The sequence below is a fragment of the Marmota marmota genome, unplaced genomic scaffold (assembly GCF_001458135.2).
Source record: "Marmota marmota marmota unplaced genomic scaffold, marMar, whole genome shotgun sequence".
NCBI lineage: Eukaryota > Metazoa > Chordata > Mammalia > Rodentia > Sciuridae > Marmota > Marmota marmota.
Genome location: NW_026000164.1, coordinates 18,941,034 through 18,954,003, shown reverse-complemented (window position 1 = coordinate 18,954,003; position 12,970 = coordinate 18,941,034). Strand labels below are relative to the sequence as shown.

Sequence of the window (12,970 nt, the reverse complement as noted above, 5' to 3'; positions counted from 1 at the left end):
CCCCCCCCCCCCGAAAAAAGACATTATAATAATATAATATTATATATAAAATCTTGTCAGGGAGCCTTACACATTGTTATTATTGCCTTTTTAAATTAATGCTGATTGATGTTTAAAAATAAATGATTGGTACTTTTGAAATAGGGTATACTTTGTAGTGTAAGCAAAGAGTATATATGTAATAATTTTCTACCAAATCATTAAAATGCTGCCAGTGAAAGTATATATGCATATATAATATTTCTAAGAGTGAATTCTGTATTTTTTTTTTCTCTCAGGATGAATGAAGCAGGTGATTTATGTTTTCCAGTTGGTTTGTTTAAAATCTTTATCATTAAGGCATTTGCTATCATTTTGTTAAGGGAAAATAAAGCAACCATGGGTAACTTTATATAATACTAAAGATAGTTACCCTTTTTGTTTTTTGGTGCTGGGGATTGAACCCAGGGCCACTTTACTACTGAGCTACATCCCCAGTCATTATTATTATTATTAAGTTGCTTATGATCTAAGTTGTTGAGACTGGCCTTAAACTTTCCATCCTCCTACCTCAGACTTTGGGATGAGTTGCTGGGATTACAGGCATGTACCACCACATCCAGCTAATATAGTTAACCTTTTAAAGGTGTCTCTTTGATAGGATACTCAGATAAGAAAAACTGTTAAAAGCATATGCATCTTAGAGTACTACAGATACTTAATGTAGGAAGTTTAGGAAAATTAATAGTAACTCTAGTTTTGAAACTTAGAGCCAAATCATATTTTTATACTGCAGTGGGCTTTCCCCAATCGGCTGCGAACACTGTTCATTAATAAACACTCTTCCCAAGGTTGTTCAATTTGCTGCTAACCTCACTGACGATGATTTGTTGGACAAATAAGGTAGTAAACAGTGCAGTTTTTTGGCTCATGCTCCTCTAAAAACAACAGAGAAGGACAAGAAGTTCTTGCCTACTAAGTAGAAAGGTCTAGTGAATCAAAAGCATCTTTTGTAAAGCTTCTTACAATAGAAGGGGAAAAAAACTACTTTCAGTATATTAATTTATGTGATCTTCAAGTATGGTTAATATTTTTTAAAGTATCAGGCTTTTTTTAAATATATATTTTTTTGTCAATGGATCTTTTATTTATTTGTATGTGGGCTGAGAATCGAACCCAGGGCCTCACACATGCCAGACAAGCACTCTACCACTGAGCCACAGCTCCAGCTCCTGGCTTATTTATTTTTTTATTCTGTTGGCCTATATCCCTGTATTTATATTTAACTTCAATAGAGAAGACTCTTGAACCAATGACTGCTACTACTTCTGACAATCTAGAATTTATTGATGATGGGCATAAATAATCACCTAGAAACAGGAAAGTTTTACACAAACTCCCTTTGTGTAGCTTATCTTATTTAAATAGATAAGTTTGCTTTTAGAGACTATAGACCTTCCTTTTTTTACTGTTTAAAATTCTTACAGAAGAGTTTGACTGCCTATGTTAAAAAAAAAATAGATGAAGTTATATTTAACTTTACAGAGCTTTACTGAGATATAATTGACATTGTGAACTGTACACATTTAAATTGTATAATTTAATAAATTTTGACATACCTGTATACACACACACTCACACACACACACACACATGACACCATAACCATACTCATAGTAATGCTCACCACTCTCCAATTTTTCTCATGCCCTTTTGTAATTCAGCCCTCTTTCTCAATGCTGCCATTCCCTTCCCTGGCAACCACTGATTTGCTTTAAGTAAATGTGGATTAGTTTTCATTTCTTTATAAATCAATCATATTATATAACACTCTTTTTGTCTGACTTTTTCAATTGCAGTTATTTTGAATTTCATCTATATTGTTGTATGCATCAATATTTCTTTCTTTTTATTGCTGAGTAATAATCCACAGTGTGGATATACCATAGTTGGCTTATGCATTCATTTGTTGATAGACATTTGGGTTGGTTACAGTTTGGGGCTATTATAAGTAAGGTTGCTATGAACACTTACATACAGATCTTTTTTTAAAGGAAAAATATTTAGTTTTTAGTTTTAGGTGGACACAATATCTTTATTTTATTTTTATGTGGTGCTGAGAATTGAACCCCGTGCCTCATGCATGCTAGGCGAGCACTCTACCACTGAGCCACAATCCCAGCCTGTGTATAGATCTTTTTGTGGAAATATACTTTTGCTTTTCTGGGTAGTTACTTAGGAATGGAATGACTGTGTCATATGGTATGTATACATTTTAGTTTTTAAGAAACTACCAATTCTTCAATGTTGTACTGTTTTATATTTGTAGCAGTAGTGTTTGAGAGTTCCAGCTGCTCTACATCCTTGCCAGTATTTAGAAAGTCAGTCAAGTGTTAGCCATTATGATAGACGTGTATTGGGGTCTTGTGGTTTTAATTGCATTTCCCTAATTACAGTGATGTTTCTCATTTTTCCATTTGGTAATTTTCTACCTTGGTGTCTTCTTTGGTGAATTTCCTGCTCAGATCTTTTGTCCATTTTTTTATTCAGTTATTTGTCTTCCTATGATTGCATATTAAGAATTCTTTATAGTTTTTGGCTACAAGCCCTTTATCAAATACATATGGGACTTGAAAATATATTCTCTCAGTCTGTGGCTTGATTTTTTAGTGTCTTTTGAACATCAGAAATGTTTAAATTTTGGGACTGGGGTTGTGGCTCAGAGGTAGAGCGCTCGCCTACCATGTATGAGGCACGGGGTTCTATCCTCAGCACCACATAAAAATAAAATAACGATATTGTGTCCACCTATAACTAAAAAATAAATATTAAAAAAAAAAGAAATTTTTAAATTTTGGTGGAGCTTAATTTATCTACTTTGTTGTTTACGCATCATACCTTTGATACTGGACCTAAGAAATTCTTATCTAACCCAAGGTCACAAAGACCTTTGTTTTCTTCCAGAAGTATTATGGTTTCAGATTTATAATTAATTATATGATTCAGTTTGACTTAATTTTTGAATATGGGACACCCAGTAAGATTTTTAAGAAATAATATGGAAATCAAGTATGTTTCATCAGTTTATACTGTCTAGATTACTATAGCTTCATAAATCTTATAATCAAGTAGTTATAAAGTCTTCTAGCTTTATTCTATTTCCTGCTATTTCATATGTATTTTGGCTATTCTAGGCTGAATTTTCATAAGAATTTTAGAATCTGCTTGTCATTTTCTACCAAAAAACAAAAGCCTGTTAGAGTTTTGTTTTGCTTGCAATAAATGTAGAGATCAATTTGGCAAAAATTGAAATCTTAGCAAAGTTTATCACCGTGTTTATGAATGTGATACATATTCTTCATTAATTAGTTGTTTTTAAAACTTATCTCAGGAATGTCTTAATTTTTAGTTTCTTGGTCTTGCACATGATTGTCAAATATTTTGCAGAGAATTTTGTATTTTCTGTTACTATTAAAAATAGTACTTTTTAAATTGTTAATTGTTAATTGCCAGTTATAATATAGAATACAATAGATTTTTGTATATTGCTTTTCTAGTGTACAGCCTCCTTAAATTTATGACTTAAGTTTTACTAGCTGCTTTTGTAGATCCCATAGTTTTCAGTCATGTCGTCTGCTTTTAAAAACACCTTTAAATTGTCTTGTCTAATCTTTTTAAAAAATATTTTTTTAGTGTAGATAGACATAATACCTCTATTTTATTTATTGATTTTTATGTGGTGCTGAGGATTGAACCAAGTGCTTCACATGTACTAGGCAAGTGCTCTGCCACTGAGCCACAACCCCAGCCTCATTGTCTTGTCCAATCTTGATGCATTTTATTTGGTTTTCTTGTCTTCCTACATTGGCTAGAACCAGTATAATATTGAATAGAATGGTGAGAGTAGATGTCTTTGCTTTATAAAGCAGTCATTAAATATATATAAATATAATGTTAGTTATAAGGTGTTTTATAGCTGCCTTTTTAAATTGTTTTTATTTTATTTTATTTTTTAAAGAGAGAGAATTTTTTAGTTTTCGGCGGACACAACATCTTTGTATGTGGTGCTGAGGATCGAACCTGGGCCGCATGTATGCCAGGCGAACACGCTACCGCTTGAGCCACATCCCCAGCCCTGCCTTTTTTTTAGATTGAGGAAATTTCTGCTCCTACTTAGCTAGAATCTTATTATCATGAGTGGTTTCATTCTATCAGCTGCTTTTCCTGCAATTTTTGAGACGATAATGAAAGGATTTGGTTTTGACATTTGTTAATATATTGATTATATTAGTTGATTTTCAGTTTTTAATCCAACATTCCTGTGGGAAAAAAAAACTTATTTAGTAATGGTGTCTTACTCTAATTTTTATATAGTGTTAGATTTTTTTTGAAAAAAATTTATTGGGCATTTTTATGTTTATATGAGTATTTTGTAGACTGGCCTACAATTTTGTTATAATGTTCATGTCTTGGTCTGGTGCCTTCAAGAATAAGATGATAATTATTTCCTTTTCAATTTTCTGAAAATATTTATGTAGAATGAGTAGTAACATGGTAGAATTCATCAGAGAAGGCAAATGGGCCTGAACTTAATACATAGTGATGAGGTTTTTAACTACAAACAATGTTGTTAATAGAAGAATTGCTATTTTCATTGTTTCATCTTAAGAGAGTATAGTAGTTTATGTCTTTTGAGGAATATGTCCATTTCTGACTTAAAATTGCACATAATATTTTATTATTTTCCTCTTGATGTCTTTATATCACATCAGAAGTCTGTCTAGAAGTCTTCTCATTTTATGTTAAGAAAATGGCTCTTTATTTTATTTGATTTCTGCTCTTTATTACTTTTTTTCTTCTTTTCCTTTTTCTTTTTTATTGAAAGCCAAAGCCATTGATTTGAGATCTTTTTCTTCTTCTTCTTCTTTTTTTTTTTTTTTTTGTAAAGGAGGCATTTATTGTTAAACATTTTCTCCTTAGCACTACTTTAGTTGTTGTCTCACAAATTTGGTTATGCTATGTTTCATTTCAGTAAAAAATACTTAGGCATAATTTTTTTTTCTTTCTTGCCAGCCCTTATGCCTTTCCCCCTTGTATTTAATCTTTTGGCTAAGTTATCTAATAGAAGATTGAGGAAGATAATGATAGTATATATCCTTAATATAGTTCATGATCTCAAATGAAATGCTTTCATCATTTCATTGTAAAATATAATTTTTGATTTGGAGTTTTTTGAGATCTCTATGTTAGATATCTAGATTGCTAAAAGTTTTTGTTATAAATGAATATTGTCTTATCATTTTTTTCTCTACTTTTATGATGTGATTTTTACCCCCTACTTTGATTTTCTAGTGTTAAGCATACTTTGCATTGCTCAGATGTGCCTAGCTTTGTCATGTATTTTTTTATGGTGTATCTTGGATGTAGATTGATTAATATTTTCTTAGCATTCTTCCAACTATTTCCCCTGACTTTTTTTGCATTCTTATGTTCCTTTCAGGTTTAATATTAGTGTTATCTTAATTTCACATGATGGGTCCTGGTCTCTTCATAATGTGTTAGGATTTCATTCTTATATACTTGATAGAAATGAAATACTTGGTAGAAGCAGTCTGTGCTTGAAGTTTACTTGGTGGCAGTAGTTTTTAACTATTTAATTTTTTTTAAACATTGTAAGAATAATCAGGCTTGTTTGGTAGCTTTAAAATTATATTTTTAAGGAAATTGTCTATTTCATTTAAAATTACATTCTTGTGGGCATTGAAGTACTGTTATCTGTTTAATATTTGCAGGAATTCCTGGGATGCCCCTTTTTTGTTGTTTATATTGGCTATTTATGTTTGTTGTTTATATTGGCTATTTATGATCTCCTTCCCCATTACTCAGAAGTTTCTCAAATCCAGTAGTCTAATTTTGAGAAAACCAACTTATGGTTTGTTGATCCTTTCTGTTATTTTCTATGTCCTTTGATTTAAGCTATTTACTGTTGTTTCTCTCTCCCTCTCTCTCTCTCTCTCTCTCTCTCTCTCTCTCTATATATATATATATATATATATATATATATATAGTTAGTCAAGGTTGCTAAATCACATTGCATACATCTTTGTCAATAATGATTATCTGTTGGATTCTCAGCTATTGAGAAAAATGTGTTTACACTTTTCACTGTAATTGTAGATTTTTATATCTCCTTAAAGTTCTGCACAGTTTTTGCTTTATATATTTTATGCCATTGTTTAGGTACACACAGATTTTAAATTAAATCTTTTTTTTGCACCAGGTATTAAACCCAATGGTGCTTAACAACTGAGCAGCATCTCCAGCCTGTTTTATTTTGCGACAGCGTCTCACTAAGTTGCTGAGTCTCCTTAAGTTGCTGAGGCTGGCTTTGAATTTGTGATCCTCCTGCCTCAGCCTCTCGAGCTGCTAGGATTACAGCTGTACCCAGCTCAGTTAAATCTTTTTATTATTTTTTATTTCTAGTAATATTTTTGTCTTAAAGTATAAATTGGCATATTAAAACATCCACTTTCATTGAGTGTGACATCTTTTTCAGTATTTTATTTTCAAATTTTCTGTATCCTTCTTTTAAAAGAGTAGCTTCTATAAATTTAGTTGGATTTTTAAAATATCTAGTGTTGACTGTCTTCGTTTGATTTGAATATTTTACATTTCATTTATGTGATTGAATTTCTGATAAATAAATGGATTCAAACCTACAGTTTGTAAACTTTGTCATATCTGTCTTTTTGGTTGTTGTCTCTCGCGTTTTCGCTTTGTAAACTTTTCATTTTTTTCCTTCTATTTGCTTTGCTGCAATGTGTTCCATTTATATTTTTTGTATGCTTGATCTAGAAATTATAACAAATATACCTCATTAACTTAATAAAATTGGTCAATACCTTTTCTCTCTTCCCATACAAGGACTTAGTGGACTTTAAGTTTTAGTGGAACTCACCTTCCTAATTCATATGCTCTGTTATTATCATTGATTTTGACTCCACATTTGTAGACCCTGTAAAATATTACTATTATTATTTTATACAGTTAGTGTTCACTAGTTTAACCCAAATATGACTGATTTTTTTCTTCTTAACCATTTACATATTTGATCCATATTATATCTAGGATTGTATTCCCTCTGCCTTAAGCACATCCTTTAAAATATTTTCTAATTAAGGTTGGCTGTTTTTAGTTATACATTGACACAATATCTTTATTTTGTTTATTTATTTTTATGTGGTGCTGAGGATCGAACCCAGGGTCTCTCACATGCAAGGCGAGCGCTCTACCACTGAGCCACAACCCCAGCCCCAAGGTCGGCTATTTTTGTCTGAAATATTTGTCTCTTTTCTGAAAGGATATTTTGCTGGATGTAGAATTTTAGGATGGCAGTTGTTTTCTTCAAATACATTTGAATATCATTCTCCTGTTACGTGGCTTCCATTATTGCTGATGAGAAGTATGCTGTAATTCTCTTTGAATATAATTTCTCTTTTCCTCAGGCTGTTTTAATACTTCGTGTTTGTTTTAGATTATTGTTTAATTATATTAGCAGACTGTCTGCATTGATAGTGCTAACCTACCGTGTGGTAGCCTTTTCATTATTGCATAGTTTGGTTTTCTTTCAGTTAAGTCTATGTTGCCTTTGCTCTCTTTCTTTTATTTTTCTTAGTTATTCTTTTGAACTGCACATTCTTCCCCAAATCTTTTATTGTATTTACATCACTATTGTTAGCATCTTTTCTCCTCCTAACACTTTGATTTTATTTCTCTGATATTTTCTATTTTTTTGGCAACTCTGATAATTCATGTTTTATTTCTTTAGTTATCTTACTCTTATCTTTTCAGTTATTCTTACCTTTGCTTGCAACAGTTTCTGTTCTGTGCTATGTTATAAGGAGAGCTGTTTAACTTTTTTATATTATTGGGAAAGTATTTGGAGATTTTCATCAATTGAATGACTACATTTTTCTTTTGGCTCGTATTCATTTGGCACTTTTTAAAAATTCCTTCCTGTTCCTTTTTATATCTTGGTATATAAACCCTGGGTTGGTTCTTTTTTATTATTATTAATCTTTGAATGAGGTGGGTTTTTCCTAGGTATTTTAAGGAGCTTCTTGTGAGTCATGAGCTAGGGCTGTGTTCCAGGATAGCTCCATGTTTCTTTTCCATGTTTCTTTTCCTTTGAGGTGCTGTTTATTCTCAGCAGTGCCGATAATGCAAACTCTTTTTTTTTTTTTTTTTTTAATATTTATTATATTTTTTAGGTGNAGAGAGAGAGAGAGAGAGAGAGAGAGAGAGAGAGAGAGAGAGAGAACTTTTTTAACATTTATTTTTCAGTTTTCAGTGGACACAACATCTTTATTTTGTTTTTATGTGGTGCTGAGGATTGAACCCAGCGCCCCGCGCATGCCAGGCGAGCACATTACCGCTTGAGCCACATCCCCAGCCCCAATGCAAACTCTTTTTATCCCTGGTACCTGACTGCCAGACAGCCTCCTGAAACATGGTTCTTTCCATAATTCCTGCCAACCCATGCCTTCTTGCCTATGTTTATGTCATTTCTCTTTGCCAGCTGCTTCCTTTTTAATCATTACTTAAAATTCATTTTTCACAGTCACCTCTTTAAAGATAGATTATTTTTTTATTCTCTTGTGTGTTGTTCCTTCCTTAGTGCTATATTTCCCGTTTTGTGCATATAAAAAGTCTTGTTACTTTTTTTCCAAATACAGTTCCAAACACTACATCAGTTAATGATATAGAGATCTTTACTATGAGATCTTTATAATGTACCATTGATTCTCTTTATATGACTTTAATTCTCAAACCTACCTTCTTTAGTTGTCCCCATTAAATGAATGAGAACAATTAAATAATTTGCCTAAGACAGCATAGCTAATCAGTGACAGGACTAAGATTTGAACTCTGGTAGTCAAGTACCAAAATCTATACCACTGTGGTTTACTATCCTAGTAAATTATTACAAGTTCATTTTCCCAGTGTTGATTATATATTATGAACTTATATAATTCACATATTTTCTTTTCAGAATTGAACAAACTGGTGAAATGAATAATATTTTAAAAATCCGTTTCAATTAAAAAAAAACTTTTTTAGATAACAAAAAGAATTTTATGCTCCATAAGTTTTTACCTGTGAATATATTTTAAGTTATTTTCTTAGAATGCAGTCTTTGTTTTGGTGATAAATGAAAGTTGATGGAAGTAATTTAGTCTGTTTTTGTTTTATTTTGATCCCAGATGACCCTTAAACATTTTATTTTCCTTTTGTTAAAAGCTTCCTCATATATTTTTTTACAAGAATATCTGTTGGGGTAAAGAACATACTGCCCAGTGAGAACTTTATAAAATATATTTATTTAGTATAGTTATACTCATAGAAAAAAATGAGGTGATGTTTCATCCAGAGACATTAGTTAAGTAGTTTCAAAACTGTTAGCAACTTTTTCTTAGTGTGCTTTATCCTGAATGATATTTTAATTTCTTTTGAATATTTTTATTTTCATCAGACTCTTCTGATTTCCTGCTTTAGATTTTTGTCAAAAATAGGCTCACCAAAATATTAACAGTGACTTTGTCCTGAAATATATATGTAATTTTTAAAAATCATATAATTCACAGGCATCTTCAAATTCATTTTAAAATTTTGTTTTTGAGATTTTCAAAGCAGGATAATGGGTGTTGTTTTATTTTTATAGATGGGATTGTCATTATTGTTTCTATAGAGAACATAAGTTTTTTTTTAACCAAATCATAAAGTATCTATAAGTAAATATACTAAAACTTTTAAGAATTAGAAATATAGAGAACATTATACATTTATTTGGGGTAAGAAGTATTAGCTTTTTGTCTTTAGATCCTGAAATGTTTAGAAACTTTTTTACATTAAAACAAGTTAATGGGCTGGGGATGTGGCTCAAGCGGTAACGCGCTCGCCTGGCTTGCGCGGAGTGCTGGGTTCGATTCTCAGCACCACATAAAATAAAAATAAAAGGTGTTGTGTCCACCGAAAACTGAAAAATAAATACTAAAAAAATTCTCTCTCTCTCTAAAAAACAAAACAAAAAACAAGGCATTGAAAGCAGTGTATTAAAAAGTCTTTACCCTGTGTTTTAGTCAGCATTCTCGCTGCTGTTACTAAAAGATCTGACCAGAACAATTTTAGGAGAAAAAATTTATTTGGGGACTCCTGGTTTCAGAGGTCTTAATCCACAGAGAGTAGGCTCCATTCCTAAGGGCTCAAGGTGAGGTGGAATATCACTGCAGAAGGGTGTGGTAGAGGGAAGCAGCTTACATGATGTTAAAGAAGCAGGGAAAGAGCAATCTACACTTGGCAGACACAAATGTATACCCCAAAGCCATGCCCTCAATGCCCTACCTCCTCCAGCCACACCCCATCTGCCTTAAGTTACCACTCAGTTAATTTATTAATTGGACTAAAACTCTCACAACCCAATTACTTCTCCTCTGAACCTTCTTGCATTGTCTCAAGATATGAGCTTTTGGGAGGCACTTCTCATCCAAACCATAAGCACCCTGCTTTAATATTTACATTATTTTTATTGATTGCCTTATGAGATTTCAAGCTTGTGGAAATTTGTTTCTAAAAATTTAACTTTACAAAATAGTTTCTTTAGCATGTCTTTATGGGTTTGAAATAATTTACTGCTTACCAAGTCTTTAATAAACATTTGTGTTATTATTTATCTTTTGAAGGTATAAAAGAATATTTTTAAAAATAAAGCTTGGCATTTCATTAAGAGTAACTACGTAGTTTGCTTTAGATCTGATTTGAACTAATTATTTGTAAGCCAGTTTCCTTGTGTGTTAGTCACCTTTTCATGGATATAATCAGAATACCTGACAAGAATGCTCTAGAGAAGAAAAGGCTATTTTGGCTCACCATTTCAGAAGTTTAGTCCATGGTGGGCCAAATCCATTGCTCTGAGCCCAAGGTGAGGCAGAACATCATGGCAGAAGGACATTGTGGAGGAGTACTGCTCTATTCTTGACAGCCAGGAAGCAGAGAGAGAAGCCAAAAGGGGCAGCAGGAAAGATGCACCCTTCCAGGAAATGCTCCAAGTGACCCACCTCCTAAACCACACCCCACTTGCATAGGGTACCATACAAATACGATGAACTGTCTAGCTCTCATAATCTAATTATTTCACCTCTGAATATTCTTGGATTGACACAGGAACTTTTTTTTCCAGCCCTGTAATTAATTTATTTTAAATTGACAATAGTAATTATATATAACTTATGAGGTACAATATGATGTTTTGATATTAGTATATATTGTGAAATAATTAAGTTAAACTAATTAACGACATGAGAACTTTTGAGGGACTCCTCATGTCTAAACCATAATACCTGGCAATAGGCAATAAATGTATTAACATAGATTATATGCGATTGATCTTTAATTTATTATACAAAATGGCACATTGTTTATCATAGGTCTTAAGTAATATTTATTGTACATCATGGTTGATGATTTAATATTATAAAGTGAGTGTCAATACTTGGAGGTGTGAGTGTGTTTTATTTCTCTGTGTATATATAGGGGAGTGAGAAGACTGGAATTAATAAGCTTATAAAGTATATCTTAGATTAAGTCATAATTTCACCAAAATAAGAGATGGTTTGGTTTGGAGTTTGGGGTTTGTTGTTGGTTGTGGTTTAGTGGAATATCTAGCTTCTCAAACTAGCCATTGCTAGTTCCACCTGACAGGAATGCTTCTGGAATGATGCCAAACTAGTGTTTTTAAGAAGAAATAAAATGTAACCTCCAGCCATAGTAGCCAATAGATCTTTAAGAGAGGTGTCACATTTTCCCTTTAAGTCATAAGTAATATATTTTAGCTTTATTTCTGTTTTATTATATTGGATTTGCTTAATATTGTGGTAAAATGATCTGGAATAATGAATTTTGTTTCCTAAAGTTTAACTCTTTTTCATATGTTCTTGCATATGTAAAATTACCGTATCTGTAGTTATGTTTTATCTTAGTTTTTTCTTTAAGGAACTACTATATGATATGTGTAGATAAATGTATGTATCTCTTACACACACATATATATGTATGTATGTATGTCACATATATAAATGATATATATGTGATAAATGTGGAGTACCTAATGTTTTAAATTTTGTAAGTAATCTCTGCCAGGTTGATTGTAAATGCCTTTGGATATATTTGGCTCTCTTTATCCTTGTTTAAATAAGCTGATGTCAGAGTACAAAGCACTGCTTATAGAAACACGATATGTTTAGTAAACTATGAAGAAGAGACATTTCAGAGATAGCAAAAGGTATGAAAATAGCTTATTTTCATCCCCCTTATACAAGTCCCCCCCTTATCTGTGGTTTTGATATCTGTTTAAGCTATCAGTAATCACCCGTATTCTGAAAATGTGAAATCAGAAACGTCATAGTTTGAAAGAGAATAAGAGTACATTTGTAGAACTTTTATCATAGTATATTACTGGCAATATGTATGTTCTATTTTATTATTGTTAACTTTTGTGTTTAATTTATAAGTTAAACTTCATCCTTGGTATGTTATGTATGGAAAACAATAGCATATAGAAAATTATATACTATCTGTAGATTTGGGCATCTACTGAGGGTCTTGGAATTTATCCCTCATGGATAAGGAGGGACTTTTGTAACAATATGGTATAAAATTCTTCTAAAATTTAAAAAATAGTTTCACATATTTAATGTGTTTTCTGGTTTTTCTTCAGGTAATTATAATGCTTGGAACAAAAAATTTGGAAAAATAAAAAAGTTAAAAAAAATTCCCAAAAGTATCCTAATCCCACCAACCAAAGAAATTACTTTTACCTTTCTGATGTATGCTGTTATATTTTTTTCTATCTTCGTGTGTATGTATTTACAGAATTCTTTAACAAAAATTTTGTCATATTTGAGAGGTTTTTTTTTTTTTTTTTTTTTTTTTTTTT

General features: G+C 31.6%; 1 protein-coding gene and 1 non-coding gene across 6 annotated transcripts in view; one reads left to right on the top strand and one right to left on the bottom strand.

Annotated features, from left to right (window-relative positions):
• The window catches only part of Mkln1 (muskelin 1), a 329,639-nt gene that overhangs the window by 219,561 nt on the left and 97,108 nt on the right, over window positions 1-12,970 (top strand). The window lies entirely within an intron of this gene.
• On the bottom strand, window positions 7,217-7,289 carry Trnaa-ugc. Its single transcript has one exon. It is a non-coding gene; the product is annotated as a tRNA-Ala (tRNA).